This window comes from Homalodisca vitripennis, chromosome 1 (genome assembly GCF_021130785.1).
Source record: "Homalodisca vitripennis isolate AUS2020 chromosome 1, UT_GWSS_2.1, whole genome shotgun sequence".
NCBI lineage: Eukaryota > Metazoa > Arthropoda > Insecta > Hemiptera > Cicadellidae > Homalodisca > Homalodisca vitripennis.
The window spans coordinates 57685634-57705239 of NC_060207.1; positions in this window are offsets into that span (position 1 = coordinate 57685634).

Sequence of the window (19606 nt, forward strand, 5' to 3'; positions counted from 1 at the left end):
CATACTGTTCAGCAATCAATATGTAGTGCAATTTTATAACTTTGGGGAATGATATTCACAATCTTGTCCTGGGGTTTCTTAGTAGTAGCCCAGCTCAGTTGTTCTTGGTTGTACCAATTGTCGAATTCGATAGAACATGGAATGTCTTGTAGTTGTTCTATCTCAGAACGTTGCTACTTTAAAAACGCCTTTCGACCTCTTATGAAATAATCATCTTGACAGCGATGCAATTAGTCTATAGTGTAATCTGTCTGCCAAATAACTGTCTGAAATTGTGTAAATAATACTAGGCAGTAGAAATAGATCATGATAACGAAGGCTTAGGTTAGGTGCCAAGGTCCTGGAACTGTTCAAGAACATAACACTTTATCAAAAAGACTTTACCTACAACAAACGGCTGCTAAAATACTATACAGGTCTTACAAAACAGAACTTCTCTGATGAAGCTGTGATAAATAGAATCATGAACGCTATCCAGAACATCCCAACATAGTCATTAAGAGTTAAATGTTTTATACGATAAGTGTTCATTATTGGTCACGGTAGATATATTTTAAAAGACCTAATAATCAGAAAGTTCGTCTTTGTCCCATATTAAGTGGCCAAGAATTATCCGCATATCATTGTCCGGTAAGCGTTGGGAAACATGGATATCCTTACAAAGCTTTTTAAACATATAAACCGTTATTCAAAAATTTAAACTAATAATGGTGTACTTAACAATCTTAACTTTATCTATCAATATTTCTAATATTGACGTGCAGCAGATTATACGAATATCTCATTTACCCCATTATTAGCTTTCGGGGTTCGACGGGAGAAGATATCCATTTAACTCATATCAAAATAGTTGATTTTTTCCGGTAATCGTGAATTACACTCCGAGAGATTATTAAAAAAAAACAAAACAAAAAATTATAACAGTCCTATTTTGAAAACTGGTGAGATGCTAGTCCATCCAGACACGGAAATATATTTATCAATTATCGTGAAACGTTTAAACACAAGATGTACAGTTACAACACAAGGCGAGCTGCACGGGAAATGGTTGAGGTGCGTCGAAAGATAAGATTTTTAGTTTAAGGCACTACGTAGTTCCGGGCCCATTATATATTATTACGATGTTCTTGTTATATGCAATGGTTCTCTGTATTGACTCAGAAATATCTTAAACTATAAAAATCCTTCTTATAAAGAATACATTTAATGCATGTTGCATAGGTGGATTTTTCAAACTTAGCTTAGGAATTGCTAAAAACGCTGAGGTTGTCTTTAATTTAATTTAAACTTTACTAATTTCCCAAGATAAGTGAAAATGAGCTATTCTATTGAGGGATGGCTAAAGCATATATTTATGGAACAAAACTTCATTTAATATATACATATTTTGACTACCTGGGCCTTAATAGCCATGTTTTTATTTTATAGGAGATAAGAACCTTCAATGGAATTACATTTTCCTTGATAACGTTGAAAGATTTTATTGAGAAAAATAATATAGGCTAGAATTTTGGACTCCAACTAATGTACCTCATTACAAAAATCGCAGACATTTTTAATAGGTGGAACGTCTATTTTCTTGGTGTTGTTAATTTGATATCAGTGGGTTTAAGCAAGTTTGAACGTTAGTTATACAAATCCACTGTTTATGTAAAAAAATGTCCCTAGTTTATGATCATGCGTTCTTTTTAGAATAACGTCATACAAAAGATCAACGGTGCGTGTACCTCCAAAATGTTATCAATAATGTTCATACGGCTGCTAACCTGTGTTAAACTACTGTACGATAACTGTCTACAAATAATACATTTAATTCAGGATTTCAGTTACGTTAATTTCTTATAACAATATTAGCAACCCCCCTTTGGTACAATAATTGCTCGAAGTTCCTACCTTAAACTATATTGTTCCAAGTGGAGTATTCAAAAATATTTTGTTCTATTTGAGCTCTCTTCAGGAGCGTTACGTTAAAGAGACGTTGTAATTTTTTTTAACTTAATCCAAACAAAAACTAAGAGAACCTCCTTTAACTATATAACTGATACCTAGTTTAAAGTGGTGATTGATGAAGGAACTTCGATTGAGACTTATGAAAGAGATTGAGGTTGTGCAAGTGTCTGGCACACTCACAGTGTGCTGCAGACGACGGGTTGTATGACTCTTGAGGACGCAACTGGACACTGGTGGGTGGCGCGAGTCTCGGTCTGTGGCCAGGGAGAGAGAGAAGCTCCGGAACGGTGGTCTGATGTCTATCATCAACAGCCTTGTCCACCGCGTGTCCTGCACACTTCCTGATTGTGTTACAGGCCGTCATCAGAGCGATGACCCAGATCATCTTCAGGACCACGGGATATCTTGGTGAGATGTGCTACTTCGCTAGTCTCTGCAGATCCAGTCGATCCAACTGAGGTAATCTTCGGGAAGTGAAAGAAGTGGGATATTTCCAACGATCTTGGTAGAGGACAATAACTCAATATAAAGCCACATTTTGTTTGATTTAGAGTTAAAGAAAGTTCTGTGTAACTTTTCATTAAACCAAATATTTTGTATGACGAATTCATGATACAAAGCTAGGATAATTTAATATCAATAAAATACCAGAGTTTATGTGAAAATGATTTAGCCTGTATTATTTGCTACGTTCAAGGAACAAGTGAACCACAATAACAATGATTTTATCAGACTGTAATAATTAACTTATTTACAAGACACTATTTACTTTGTGTATTTGTAATTTCGAAAAGAAACAGGCTTGCACAAGCATTGCAAAATAATCTCATCTGCAGTCGATCAGTCATCATCGTCATTTTCCAACAATATAATGTTTCCTTATAATGATGTCTGTATTTTCATTAGTATCTAGAAAGAAATGTTTTATGTGCATTCTTTAAATGTTCTATCTTTATATTCTACCCCCAGACTAACAGGACATCCAGACATCAGTTCTCCATCTATAACAATGTGTCCTGATGGTCCAGACCACCATTACACAATTGTAAATGTCGTCTTTCAAAAAAACACTGCCAATATCTCTCTCTACAGTCATGTCACATCACTAGTCAAAAGAACATCTCAATACTCGTTTGCATACATATTAGAAATAAATATATTCACAATGCAAATCTGGATTGTTTAGTCGCCCTCTCCTGCTCCTCGCTCGGCCCCAAAATAGTGGACAGGAAACGATGTAGACGTGCGGCCGCAGTGAGGCGCTCTGTGTGGCGAGCTGTGTGCTGAGCTGAGGTCATCGCTCGATCATTGTTGTGGTCCGTCAGCAGCAGTGGTCAGCAACGCGTCAGCATCTGATCGAATGATGCCACTCTACCCTATATGTCTGCACCAGTTTCTGAACTTGTGAGAACTCTCCGGACAATTTCAACTAATTTTACCGGTTTCAAGATTTCTCGACATCTCTCTCAATTAGAATTCTTTTCGTTTTAAATTAGAATTTAAACTTATCCAATTTTGATATTACGCATAACGATAATTTGCACAATTTATAAGATCAATAAACCGATACAACGGAAGATCGAAGGCCTCGACAGAAATATCGAACGTTTACAATACAAGAAAGTTGTCTCACGATGAAATTTCATATGTTGTTCTCAGTTTGTTTAGAAATTGATTTACTCTGAATATGTTGACTTTTTTGACCTTTCAAGTTTCAAGTCTCCAGGACTATTACAGCAAATTTATTGCACGGATGGATAGACGGACTTACGGACGACACGATTTTAAGGAGGTCCTTTCGGTGACGGGTCTTTTACACTACTAATCGTTGACTCAACGACCCTTTCTGAGAAAATAACAAATAAGACAGGGTCATTTAGTCTACAGGTCGTTGAGACAACGACCCCATTTTGATATTTAAGATTTTCTACATAGGTTCGTTGTGACAACGACCCAGTAAAATGAATGAAAAGGGTCAATTACTCAACTGGGTTCGTAGCAACAACGCCACTTTTTGCCAGTTTAGTTTAATGCCGGGTCCACACCAAACCAACAAAACAAAAACTCCAACAAATCAGCAACACAACAAAACTGCAAGTTTTCGAAAACAGGAAACTAATTGTCAACTGCTGTCCACATTATGAAAACAAAAAATCAGTCAACTTTGTGATCCCGATAGAAAATGTGGCGAGCTCGAAATTTGGAATTACAAAGGAACAATGAATATTTATTATGGCAGCTGGTTTTCTATTCCTAAACCAAAAAAGAAAAAACGTTTTTGGGTTAGGCCGAGCTTGAAGAACCGACAAAAAAACTATGTTGAGGAACTATTGGAAGATTTAAGAAAAGACGATAGAGGTATTAGTGGAGAAATGCGATGCAGCTTCAAAAACTTTTTAAGAATGACCAGTACTGATCTTGAAAATCTAATAGAAATCATTGGACCCTCGATACAGAAGAAAAATACAAATTTTCGAAATGCCATTAGTGTAACAGAACGTTTAGTGATTACTTTAAGATTTTTGGCAACTGGGGGAGTATTACCAGAGTCTGATGTATCTTTTCAAAGTATCCAAACAGGCAATATCAGTAATAATTCCAGAAACCTGCGATGCTCTCATAAGTGCCCTAAAATACATATGTCAAGGTAAAATTTAACATTATTAATAGGTAGCTGTTAAAAAATAAACTGATTTTTTTAAATAACCTTTTATTTGGAATGTATCTGAAAATTACATGTATGACTGAGCTGATTCATTTGTTGTTATCCGCGTAGCTGGCCAGGATTCATCAATCTGGGTGGTATGTTGATTCGATGAGCAAGACGGACTAGTCAGTATCTCGTAGGTTTGAACGCTGGGTGGGTTTGAATAAGGTTGTATGCCGCCTGGATTTGAGTAGGTTCCAACGCTAAGGGTACTCTTGCGCAAGACCGAATGCTATCTGGACTCATATAATTGTGGTTGTTTGTATCTGTAGAACTAGTGTGAACTGCAATTGGAGATCGAAAATGAAGGAACGGTGTCAATTGCTCTTGAGTTTCTGTGTTTTTTTGGCTTGGTCATATTCTCCTATTTCTGCTTTGTAGAGAAGATCATTGATCAAATGCTGCACAGTAGCTTGCGCATAAGGAGTACGAAGTTTTCGCACTTTTCTAGCAACTAGCTCACCAAATATATCAAAATCATCGGGTTGTACAGATGTTCCTTGCTGATTTTTTTTATATACTTCTTGTAGCATTCCATAAACTTCTGCATTTTGCTTCTCACTAGTGGTTAGAACTCTTTTCTTTGGGTGTGGTAGATTTTGCTTTTAAGGCTTTTGGTGTTTTTATCAGTAATTTCCTTTTGAGCCTGCAAATCTTCGTAGCTTTCTTGTAATTCTCCCATATTACTTGTACTCTGGCTGACGCTAGCGGTATCATCGTCATTTGTTTCGGATTCTTTTGCCTCTTCATCACTGTCTGAATCATCACTTTCCTGTAAAGTAAAGAATGTATGTTATTAAAAACTGCATAAAAATATATTAAAAAAATGTATATTAAAAAAAAATATATAATTAAGAAACTTTCAATTAAATTTAATTTGTATTTTATTTCAGACTCCTAAAAGTGAAGAGGAATGGGAAAAAGTTAGCGATGATTTCAACAAGATTTGGCACTTTCCACATTGCATAGGCGCAATGGACGGAAAGCACATTGTATCGAGGCACCTACATTCAGTGGCAGTGAATTTTTTAACTATAAAGGAACATTCAGTGTAGTTCTTTTTGCTGTTGTTGACGCAAATTATAATTTTCTGTATGCAAACGTTGGTTGTCAAGGACGAATCTCTGACGGAGGTGTTTTTAAAAATACGCCATTTTACAAAACTATTGGTTGAAGGAAAACTAAATTTGCCACAAAAACGTGTTCTTCTTGGAAGGGACAAAGAAAGTCCTTATGTTTTAGTCGCAGAATGATGCTTTCCCCCTTAACCATGCATTATGAAACCATATAGCGGCCATCAAGATAAGGGGTCAATAGAACGTGTCTTCAATTTACCGAATTTCACGTGCTCGAAGGAATAGTTGAAAATGTGTTTGGCATTTTAGCGTCTGTGTTTCGAGTAGAGTGTTTCGCAAACCAATGCTGTTACAACCAGAAAAGGTAGAAAAAGTGACTTTGGCATGCATTTGTTTGCATAATTATCTAAGGTGTGTCTTGTCGAAAAATAAATATAATCCACCAAACAGCTTTGATGTAGAACATATTGATAGTGGTACACTAGAAGATTGGCGCATGGAGAAAAGATCAACAAACTTTACAGTCGTTTTTTAATCTACAACAGACTGCAAGAAAATCATCTGTAGAAGCTATGGAAATAAGAAAAGAATTTGCTGAATATTTTATGTCTGAGCAAGGTCAAGTTCCATGGCAGTTAAAATTTTGTTAATCTATTGAGCAAAAGTACTGATTTTTTTAGGGGAAAATGATTTTTTAATTGATTTAATGATTTATTATTCTAATTATTAATAAACTAATAACAAGTTCCATGGGCAGTTAAAAATTTTGTTAATCTATTGAGCAAAAGTACTGATTTTTAAGGATAAAATGATAGAATGTATAATGAATAAATATAAGTAAATAAATAATGCATAAAATATATGTAAAATTTTATATCTAATAAATAAAAATAAATAAAATAAATATCTACCTGTGTATTCGATAATCCGCCTATATTTCCCACTTGGTCTTGGCTTGTTTTTATCTTTTAAGAAACTTAATAGTGGAATAACCCAAACCACTTCGAAACGAAAGTTTTACCCAGCTCCGGATTTTTTTCAATAACTGATAATTTCTGTATTCTCTTTGGTACTGGGTATTGATGTTTTTTATCTTTCTGTCTACTTCCTCTGAAGAAACATTACACAATATTCCTATTTCCTTTAAGGCGTCTGCCTTTTTATAACGATTTTTATAATCAGGGTGTCGGGCATCCCATAACAATTTACTTTCTCTATAAAGTTTTCGATTAATTTACATGTATTTTCAACACTCCATTTTATTGCTTTTCCCGATGAAGTCATTTTGCACACAGCACGAGACAAAACTGAACCACAAATTTTAAGTTTTTGTTTTCTTCCTGTGGAAAAGCGTACACACTAGACAACAAAGTTGCCAGAAGAAACACAAACAAAACAGCAAACAGTTTGATCTTTACCGCCAGGCGACGGGAAAACAAAAAGTTTGTTGAAAACACGAACAAAACAAAATTGTTGCCGAAATGTTTCGCTTTTGTTTCAAAAATGTTGGGAAACATTGAGTTGCTGTTTTGTTTTTCTTTTGTTGGTTTGGTGTGGACCCGGCATAATATTTCAAAAGATGGGTCGTTGTCTCAACGACCCTAAATTATATTAAATGCTTATATTGAAAGAACCAGGTCTTTTACTCAACCATTCTTTGTGTCAACGGACCAAAATGGAGAAATGTATAAGCAATGTGAAGAAGGGTCGTAGCGACAACAACCCATTTTTAACTCAATGGATAAAATATAGTAAGAGGGTCGTTGAGACAACGACCTACTTTTAACTGTTCAGAGGTTCTTTTAGTCTACTAGGGTCTTTGTGTCAACTGCGTGCAGCCGGACATTGTGGCGAGATGTTACTGCGCACCAGTCGTACGGCGCTGAATGTTGCGCTCGTATTGATGTAGCGTACATTATTCTCTTGCCACTATAAATTTACAAATGTAATAATTTGTTTTGTATTCATTTAAAATTATATTAATATAAACCCCTTTTACCGGATACAGATATACTTTATAAGCAGTAATGATAAGACATTACCAAGTAAGAGTGATAAAAATGGAATGCAAATAAATATTAAAAATGGAAATTGTAACGATAAATAGCAATTCTAAATATCAAGAATATAGATCAAATTAATAATGGTAGATAAAAACCTGGAATAACAAAAACCTTGTTTCTTTTATTTATGGTTGGTAGTTGTTAAAATAGCCATATATATATATATATATATATATATATATATATATATATATAAACAAATAAATATATATACACACATATATATGTATATATATATATATATATTACATACATTTTTGGTCTGTAGTGGTTATGGATTCTGGGGGTTGTGATCGTGAAAATCCTAAATATCTCCCGGAGATTCCAGCATAAGGTAAATTGCAACTGTTTATTATTACATGCACCTAAAAGTTTCCTTACCACCATTTTGTATTCTATTATTTTGTATCAAATGTTTGGTCAAATTTTCAAACATTTGTATCTGGTTTGAAAATTTTTAAATTTTGAAATAAAGTTTACTGTGCTGTTGGTAGAACACTTTTGCAAAAAGAGTTACGGGACAATGTTTATATGCGGCTTGATAAAAATACAAATACAATTTATAGGGAGATAAGAACTTCCCAAAATAAAAGCATTGCCTTATTATTTACAAAGATAATTATATTAATCTTTTAAATGTACATAAGTTTTCGAGTTTTATATAACTTCGTTACAAAAATACTTTCTGAATGGCAGTTGAATTGAAATATGGCGATATTCAGAGATACACTGACATTGCGAGTGACATTGGGAGTACTCAAAATAATTTAGTATATTGAAGGTAAAGGTTAGCAACTTGTAAAGGCGTGCCTTTGATCCGATTGTTTGCTTTATATGAGGAAATATTAATAAAATATCAGAAACACTCTACTACTAATGATATAATGCTCGGTGGCTCACACTGGATTTAAAATTGTAACATAAAAATCTAAAAATACAGACTGAAGGTCGTTCGGACTAGCGTGCGTTCGGATTACTGTGGACACGGATTCAAAGTGGACAGTTATTGAACGTTTAAAATGTTGATTGTGGGTGACACCATAGTGTGTACTGGCTAGCGATAGTACTAAAGATTATTTAGCAAGCAATTGGTATAAAGGTGCTAAAATTAACAGGATAGTCAACTTCTTAATTTTTTATTGTTGACATCAGTAACTATGGTTATGGAAAGTGAAACGTAATTTCATTCAAAATTTAAAGTCAGACCAAGCTACTGTAAAATTTTCAAAACTGCACTTCAATAATCATCATTTTAAATAAAAACAGTGGATCAATGTATTATCAAGTAAAATTTCATGCCTACAACTTTAAATCTTGTTTAAACAAGAATGTCATTCTCAATAGTCATAATCTTCAGTAGGAAACAAAACTATGATTAAATCCGTACCGGCTGCCACAATGCCTTCCAAGGACCAAGTCATCAGTGGGAACAGAAGTTTTGAAGGATAAAATTCTCCGAATCCTTGTCGGTGACCAGGATATCTTCCTAAGTACCTGAAACCGTAAGTTTAAATAAACGTTTTCTGAAAACTAATAGTTGAATATTTTGCTAGCTGTCTGGATTTCATTACAAGAACCTAAACTCAAAAGTATGAAAATTTTAGTGGAAGAAAATAGTTGTGATGGATTGTCACAGCAAAATTCCTTGTCGACGGTCTAGATCTCAAGCCTGGACCTGAAATTCTCCGAGGCGGAACAACCCTGATGGACTGCTACAGCAAAATTCCTTGTCGACAGTCTAGATGTCAAGTCTGGACTTGAAATTCTCCGAGGCGGAACAACTCTGATGGACTGCCACAGCAAAATTCCTTGTCGACAGTCTAGATGTCAAGTCTGGACCTGAAATTCTCCGAGGCGGAACAACTCTGATGGACTGCCACAGCAAAATTCCTTGTCGGCGGTCTAGATGTCAAGCCTGGACCTGAAATTCTCCGGGGCGGAACAACTCTGATGGACTGCCACAGCAAAATTCCTTGCCGACGGTCTAGATGTCAAGCCTGGACCTGAAATTCTCCGAGGCGGAACAACCCTGATGGACTGCTACAGCAAAATTCCTTGTCGACAGTCTAGATGTCAAGTCTGGACTTGAAATTCTCCGAGGCGGAACAACTCTGATGGACTGCCACAGCAAAATTCCTTGCCGACGGTCTAGATGTCAAGCCTGGACCTGAAATTCTCCGAGGCGGAACAACCCTGATGGACTGCTACAGCAAAATTCCTTGTCGACAGTCTAGATGTCAAGTCTGGACTTGAAATTCTCCGAGGCGGAACAACTCTGATGGACTGCCACAGCAAAATTCCTTGTCGACAGTCTAGATGTCAAGTCTGGACCTGAAATTCTCCAAGGCGGAACAACTCTGATGGACTGCCACAGCAAAATTCCTTGTCGGCGGTCTAGATTTCAAGCCTGGACCTGAAATTCTCCGGGGCGGAACAACTCTGATGGACTGCCACAGCAAAATTCCTTGTCGACAGTCTAGATGTCAAGTCTGGACTTGAAATTCTCCGAGGCGGAACAACTCTGATGGACTGCCACAGCAAAATTCCTTGTCGACAGTCTAGATGTCAAGTCTGGACCTGAAATTCTCCGAGGCGGAACAACTCTGATGGACTGCCACAGCAAAATTCCTTGTCGGCGGTCTAGATGTCAAGCCTGGACCTGAAATTCTCCGGGGCGGAACAACTCTGATGGACTGCCACAGCAAAATTCCTTGTCGGCGGTCTAGATTTCAAGCCTGGACCTGAAATTCTCCGAGGCGGAACAACTCTGATGGACTGCCACAGCAAAATTCCTTGTCGGCGGTCTAGATGTCAAGCCTGGACCTGAAATTCTCCGAGGCGGAACAACTCTGAAGGACTACCACAGCAAAATTCCTTGTCGGCGGTCTAGATGTCAAGCCTGGACCTGAAATTCTCCGAGGCAGAACAACTCTGATGGACTGCCACAGCAAAATTCCTTGTCGGCGGTCTAGATGTCAAGCCTGGACCTAAAATTCTCCGAGGCGGAACCACTCTGATGGATTTCCACTGCAAAATTCCTTGTCGATCACAATTTCTTATCAAAGATCTAGATGAGTAGCCTGGACATTAAAGATCTCAGTGGAAGAAATCAAATTTTACGGATTGCAACAACACAGTTCCCTGTCAACGGTCGAGATGGCAAGCCATGACCTGAAATTACTAGTTGAAGAAAATAATTCTTATAAATAGAAATACCGCCATTCCTTCTTATTGGCTTGAATGCCATTGTAGGATCTGACATTCTCTTGAATTTATGAATTGATCCAACTTACAGTAGTTACAAATTCTATAACAGCTTAGTAGTCTCAGGTACTGTCTGTACTTGGGGGGGTGGCGGAGGGTCAATTGTGAAATAAAGTTGTAAATGAATATGAAAATATTTCTTTTTATTTCAATGAACGATAAAAATCCTTAGTAATAGTTTAAAAAGATAACACACTATTGTGAATGAGCTGGTTTTAATGTTCAATAAAACTTACAAAACATTCTTATTCTGGCTGCATTTCACAAAGCTAAAATAGGCTGCATCTTATAATTTTGTCTTTTAGGAGACTTAAAAAACTCTATTGCACTTAAAGAAATACTGTAAAATATATAATCTCCTTTTCACCTATAACAAAATTATGCAGTGTTCAATAATATTTATCGTCACTGTGTTAAATAGAAGAAAATAAAAGAACCATTTTTCACTTTTATATTTCAGGGGATTTAATACCGTCTTCAGGAAGTTTTAAATTAAGTTAATACAAATCTATAAAACGTAAACAAGAATCATGAAATGATAAATTTAAACACAGTGCATAACATTTGATAAAGTCCAGCTGACGTAAAATTTTTCTTATTTAATCTTGTTCGAACAGTTGATTTTTAGAAAGGATGGAATAAAACTTTTAATTTTTGACAAATTTTTAATCTTTAACAATAATTTAAATTTATGTCTTTAAAAATTTGTATTAAATTTAGACCAAATGGGTTTTTTTGTCTTCAACATGATTTAATGAGTTTGCTCTACGTGCTTTAGTTTTAATCTGTTGTAATTTTCATCAGGGAATGGTGGTAGTTGGTGTATTCCTTTTAATGTAAAACACTCTTGTTTATGTTCTAGACCATGTCTTGCTAATGGTTTTTCTTTATTTTTATGGAATATATCAAACCTATGCCCTGTCATACGGATTCATAAATGGTTAGATGTTTGGCCAATGTATTGTATGGAGCATTACTTGCAATTTATTTGGTATATTAGATTTTTAGAATTACAGTCATTGTTGTCAATTATAGGATGGCTTTATATGAAAAATATATATCAAAGGGAGATGTTGCGGCAAGCCAATCAACCTTTTCACCAAAACTACTTCCTTTTAATATTAGTATTTTTAAATAATTTGTTTAACTATTTTGCTACCAGGCAACTTATTTATAGAAAGGTGTGTCTCTGATGTTAAATTTACAAAATATACATGTACGTATATTTTATATACGTAAACTCGAGACCGGTTGCAATAAAACTATTGCATTGTCTGCTAACGACACCATTTTGAGGAAGGAACCACCTCACCCGAGCCTTTACCTGAGACTACCTCACTGTTGTTTCTGTAGTTGTAGTTAGAATATTTAAGTTTCATTCCATTGATATTTGACCATAGATTAATTTAAACTGTTAAAACTATCCAATGCAAACAAACCTCTTTTAACAACTTATACATGTAATTAACAAATCGATTACATGGTATAGTTGATACGCTAAATATTCTACAGTTACACGATGGGATTAGCTACTGAGTGGTAAGAAAGTTTTGATATCAGATGATGTATATAGTGTCGACTACAGTAACTCACCTAGACTTATAAATGAACTCAATCAGATATAATACAAATAACATACGGGTAGTGGAGCGCACAGAATTCAAGTACGTATATGTTACAATATACCTAATATATTACGCTCAGCCGAAAAAATGAGTATACATGCGCCAAAATGGAGCTCCTTCTTGTCTATGTATAAATAAAGATTCATATAAAATTTAAAGCAGACAAAAAAGACATTTTTAGAAATATCTTGCGGATGGATAGGGTACTTGTGTTACCATGCCACATCTAAAAATGTCATATGACTGTACACAGTTTGCTTACAAATTTATTTCTTCTGCGATTTTCCCGTCACTGTACGGTTAACCGCAATAGCAATTTAAAAGTGATCGCTATAAATCAGTAACCATATATAAGTCAATTCGTTTTCGATATATTGTGCGGTCATACAGACATACAGAAATTAAATCTTTCGTCCTTCTCAGATGAGTGGCTTCGGCACTGTCAATCGAATTCCTCATAGTGCATGTTTGGAGTTGTAGTTGTCAAAATTTAGTATTAGTGTTTTCATTTGTTTGCAATGTTTTCATTTTAACTTTAATTTGAACGTTGGGTACTGTTTGATTAACCATTTAATAATAATTAGAAACCTCAACCTGTTTCCGACAGAAGTAGAAATATGAATGACAGTTACATTATTTCAGTTTATGTACATGAGTGAAATATATTTTAATACATAAACAAGAAATGGGAATCATAACTAGAAATGTATGTCTTAAAAATATTTCTTATATTTTATAAATACAACTGTTACCAGACTTTAAATCTAGTTCAATAATATATACGTATAATAAACAAAATATTTAGATATAATACTTATACAAAGTATTTACCCTTATATCAGATGTTAGGACTAAACTCGGCACAGACGCAGCGCCTTCATGCCTACCGGGCTAGGAGTTGACTGATTGACCCTGTTTCGTTTGAAAGTGCTTGTTTGGGACGGAGGGGCGTTGAGACAACGATCAGTTGAGTAAACGCCCTAGAATGTCTTATTTGAGGTTAGATGCATTATAGGGTCTTTGAGTCAACGACCCCTTAATACATATATTTCAACTTATTCTGAAACTAGGTTGTTGATTCTACGAACCTTTTTCTACTTTTCAACTTTTAATTTATATTTGGGCCGTTGATACAAAGATCCGTAGTGTAAACGGCCCAATTTAATGAATTAGATAAAAAATATAGAAAAAGGGTCGTTGTGTCAACGAACCCACTTGTAGTTCTATTCTTATATTCGGTATATGGGTCGTTGTGACAAAGAACCATTGGATTGAACTTTTAGTTTTCTTAGTAAATCGGGTCGTTGTCACAACGCTTCGTAGAGTAAAAGACCCTCTGTTATTTGTTATTTTTTCAGAAAGGGTCGTTGAGTCAACGATTAGTAGTGTAAAAGACCCAACACTGATATTGCAAATATAAAAATAGGGTCGTTGAGACAACGATTCGTAGAGTAAAAGAGCTGCCCCCGGTCCTTTCAGTTCTTTAATAATGTTTGTTTTATTCCAGCGAAGTTCCAGCGAGCCCTGTTTTTATTACAGAATGTTCATTTTACTTTTGCATAACACCTGTTGTTCATGAATGTACTTAATTTATTAGACAGTTATCCAATTACAAAAACCAATTACAGTTTTTTTGTTAATTATTAATGCCTTCAGCAGTCATCTTTATTAGCTTTTGAGTCGAGAGCGAATTTGCACAGCTCAAGAACAAAACTTAGTTTTATCGATATAAGTAGAGACATTTTTCGTAGGCAAGAAATTGTTCAGTAGCCATGCTAGATTTGGTGGAGGTTGAAATAGGATGGCACCGAAAGGGTGAAAAATTTAAAAAAAAAACAATCTTTTTCCATTATTTTTATTTTATGTTGTTGTTTTAGATTATATTTTTAGCTTGATGCACTGAAGATCTACCGCGAGGCACATAATATATGTATAGTTACGTCACCGTCAGATAATTAGCTAAAGAGGCTGGAAGGCGCCACTTTGAAGTGTCTGCATATAGTAAGCTTGCGCTGATTTAACATTTGTTACGTGTCTGGCGGTTGGGTTTACACATAACGCAGCTTTGGATTAGGTTTACATGTGTCAAGCTGTGAAAAATATGATCTGAGAAACAATAATCATTTTATATTTGCATACCTTTAGATACTCTCCCATTTCAGACTCAGCCAAAACTAGAGCGGCTGATGATCAATTTCCTTCTTAGGGAAAATTTCTCTGTATATTTGAAGAAACCCCAGGTTATATGGTTATACAATGCAAACTGACTCTCATATCCTGGAATTTAACTCGTGACACCAAACAACCTTCGTACATATTGTAAGGGAAATATGGATGAATGTAATGGGAAATCAAAATATTACTACTGAAATAATCATTATCACAGCAAGTATCAGTATTTATTTGTACTGTACAGTGATGTGCCAATTACTAATTAAAAAGAAGAAAATATTACAGAAAATATCCAAGAATGCGTATATGGAATCTTTAAACAAGATCAACTTACAGAATTCGTTAGAATAAAACAAATATTTAGCACAACATTGTGAATCCTATTTCACTGCCTGAAAATATATTAATTTTATCAAATTCAGTGTTTTATAAAGTAGGCCTAATGTCAGTTTTAAGTTGGGCCTGCATTGGCGGAAAATTTGATCCTTTACCAAAAAAAAAGAGTAGTGAAAACTCAATTTACAAGAGGTAATCAATCCACTTGTGGGCTACTAATAACACTAAAAAATTCGAAAATGAAATCTAAATACCTTTTACAAAAAAGAACGACACCAACAAACCTTCATGTTCTCTTGACAGAACGGTGGCTGCTAAGAGTTTGGAATTTCGTGTTGTTTGTTTAATAATAGTAAACCATTTACTGGATTAAAATTAATTATGATCTGGAAAATAATACTGAACTACCACATTGTATAATAAAATATGTAGTTATTCTTCTTACTTAAAATTATCGCTGCCTTTAAGTAACATATTTGCCAAACACAATCAAATAATTGAATATTATAATTATCAAACTGATGTATATAATATACATGCTAATATTTATATATACAGTTCGACAAAATATAAAAGTACTTAAACAGATTTAAAATCAACTTGTTGAACATATACCATAAAGGTTTTATCTGACTCTTAATTTCATATAAAAATAAAAAAGTTAACACATCCCCCGTGTCATATTATTTCCTTCCCCCCATTACAATTTTTTACAACGTGGACATCCCTTGTATTTAAATTATAAGTGTAGTAATATAGTAATGGGTTATGCATTTGTTTCTGTTTTAGCTGATCGCAATATTATTTTTAAGATCACTTGAACAAGTTTTTCGGATAAAGAGTACCCATATACGCGAACCAATATCAAAGTCAAATTCTTCATACCTACCCCCCAACTAAATGCAATGTAAATAATCTAAAACTCTAAATAAATATTGTAACAATCACTAAACCTACTCATACACAGGAACTGAAGAGGCATTTATGACTTTTAAATGCACGCTGTTTATGTTAAAGATATAAAAAGACGCAACTGAAAATACCAAATCCTCGCTATTGACTTTTTGTATTTGTTAATTTCTTGTAGCTTGGAGAACCATAATTTTTTTGTCCCGTAGCTTGGAGAAGACTTATGACAAAATTTTACTGGAACAATTCGATTAAATTTAATGTTTTTTATTGTATAATAGACTATAATAAATTGCATCGCAATCGTCATAAAGTTTAAAAGCAAAATTTTGCATTTGTTCATTACAGTGATTCTCTTTCAGACTTACATTTTTTCATTCTCTCATATTCTCAATCATTACATAATTTCCCGTCCCTAACCACATGGTCAGTCAGCCAATTACTCATTAACAGTAGCACTCTATGGAGTGGGCAGCCAAGTTGTGCCATGAACTACTCACTAACAGTAGCACTCTATGGAGCGGGCAGCCAAGTTGTGCCATGAACTACTCACTAACAGTAGCACTCTATGGAGCGGGCAGCCAAGTTGTGCCATGAACTACTCACTAACAGTAGCACTCTATGGAGCGGGCAGCCAAGTTGTGCCATGAACTTCTCACTAACAGTAGCACTCTATGGAGCGGGCAGCCAAGTTGTGCCATGAACTTCTCACTAACAGTAGCACTCTATGGAGCGGGCAGCCAAGTTGTGCCATGAACTTCTCACTAACAGTAGCACTCTATGGAGCGGGCAGCCAAGTTGTGCCATGAACGACTCACTAACAGTAGCACTCTATGGAGTGGGCAGCCAAGTTGAGCCGCGCGACCGACATCGCTCCAACAATGTTTTTGTCTGTATTGACATTCACTCGTCTCAGCAGTCGCTGTGTGGCAGTCACTCTAACGGTCTGTTGTCTTGTAGACCGTCCAGTGAAGTCTGGCCGACAGGTCTCAACATTATTGATATTTCCGTTCTGGTTCCGAATACAAGTCAGTGAGAGACTCAATTTATATTAAATGTTTCCACTTATATTTATCAATCAACGATTTTTTAATGATATTCACGTTGAAAAACATCAAAGAAAAACAGGGTCTACTTACCAAGTTTCAAATACACAACCCAGGTGTCAAAGGATTTCATACAAAATATCTAAAAGTGTCATAAATTGATACAACGTAGTATCGAAAGATCCGGCATAACGAAACGAAAGTATTATCCTGCAGACGGATATACAAATGGACAGATAGATAACCTGACGGACATATATGACCGCAGGATTCTTACTTTAATCTATGATATCAATATTCAATACAAAATATCTAAAAGTTTCATAAATTGATACAACGTAGTATCGAAAGATCCGGCATAACGAAACGAAAGTATTATCCTGCAGACGGATATACAAATGGACAGATAGATAACCTGACGGACATATATGACCGCAGGATTCTTACTTTAATCTATGATATCAATATTCAATACAAAATATCTAAAAGTTTCATAAATTGATACAACGTAGTATCGAAAGATCCGGCATAACAAAACGAAAGTATTATCCTGCAGACGGATATACAAATGGACAGATAGATAACCTGACGGACATATATGACCGCAGGATTCTTACTTTAATCTATGATATCAATATTTAATACAAAATATCTAAAAGTTTCATAAATTGATACAACGTAGTATCGAAAGATCCGGCATAACGAAACGAAAGTATTATCCTGCAGACGGATATACAAATGGACAGATAGATAACCTGACGGACATATATGACCGCAGGATTCTTACTTTAATCTATGATATCAATATTCAATACAAAATATCTAAAAGTTTCATAAATTGATACAACGTAGTATCGAAAGATCCGGCATAACGAAACGAAAGTATTATCCTGCAGACGGATATACAAATGGACAGATAGATAACCTGACGGACATATATGACCGCAGGATTCTTACTTTAATCTATGATATCAATATTCAATACAAAATATCTAAAAGTTTCATAAATTGATACAACGTAGTATCGAAAGATCCGGCATAACAAAACGAAAGTATTATCCTGCAGACGGATATACAAATGGACAGATAGATAACCTGACGGACATATATGACCGCAGGATTCTTACTTTAATCTATGATATCAATATTCAATACAAAATATCTAAAAGTTTCATAAATTGATACAACGTAGTATCGAAAGATCCGGCATAACGAAACGAAAGTATTATCCTGCAGACGGATATACAAATGGACAGATAGATAACCTGACGGACATATATGACCGCAGGATTCTTACTTTAATCTATGATATCAATATTCAATACAAAATATCTAAAAGTTTCATAAATTGATACAACGTAGTATCGAAAGATCCGGCATAACGAAACGAAAGTATTATCCTGCAGACGGATATACAAATGGACAGATAGATAACCTGACGGACATATATGACCGCAGGATTCTTACTTTAATCTATGATATCAATATTCAATACAAAATATCTAAAAGTTTCATAAATTGATACAACGTAGTATCGAAAGATCCGGCATAACGAAACGAAAGTATTATCCTGCAGACGGATATACAAATGGACAGATAGATAACCTGACGGACATATATGACCGCAGGATTCTTACTTTAATCTATGATATCAATATTTAATACAAACTATCTAAAAAGATATAGATACAACGTAGTATCGAAAGATCCGGCATAACGAAACGAAAGTATTATCCTGCAGACGGATATACAAATGGACAGATAGATAACCTGACGGACATATATGACCGCAGGATTCTTACTTTAATTTATGATATCAATATTCAATACAAAATATCTAAAAGTTTCATAAATTGATACAACGTAGTACGGTATCGAAAGATCCGGCATAACAAAACGAAAGTATTATCCTGCAGACGGATATACAAATGGACAGATAGATAACCCGACGGACATATATGACCGCAGGATTCTTACTTTAATCTATGATATCAATATTCAAGTCTGTGACCTTTCTATCGAACAGACGGCAGGACGACACGATTTTACCAATACCTTATCGTGTCCAGTAATGTCCAGGATATCGGGAAGAACCAAAACACGACACAGAGAATCTGTAGGCAGCAATGCATTTCGATTTTTACTCCTGAACCTGTTTGATCCAGTTGACGAAAACTAACATACGAGTTAGTGTGTGAAAGTGCTTATGCGATATTTTAGATACTGAAAAGATTTAGTACATTACCATCAAACGATGCAAACGAAATTGAAGGAATTCAAATAAAGTAAGCTAATTATTACGATTTCCTCATTGTAATGTACATACAGCTTTGTGTAATTTGTAAGACAACTAGACACAGGAGTAAACGGAATATCAAGTACTAGTAATATATTCAGCCAAATTATTCGCTAATTAGTCAATTAATTGTAAAAGCATACAGCTTACAACTTCTCTCGC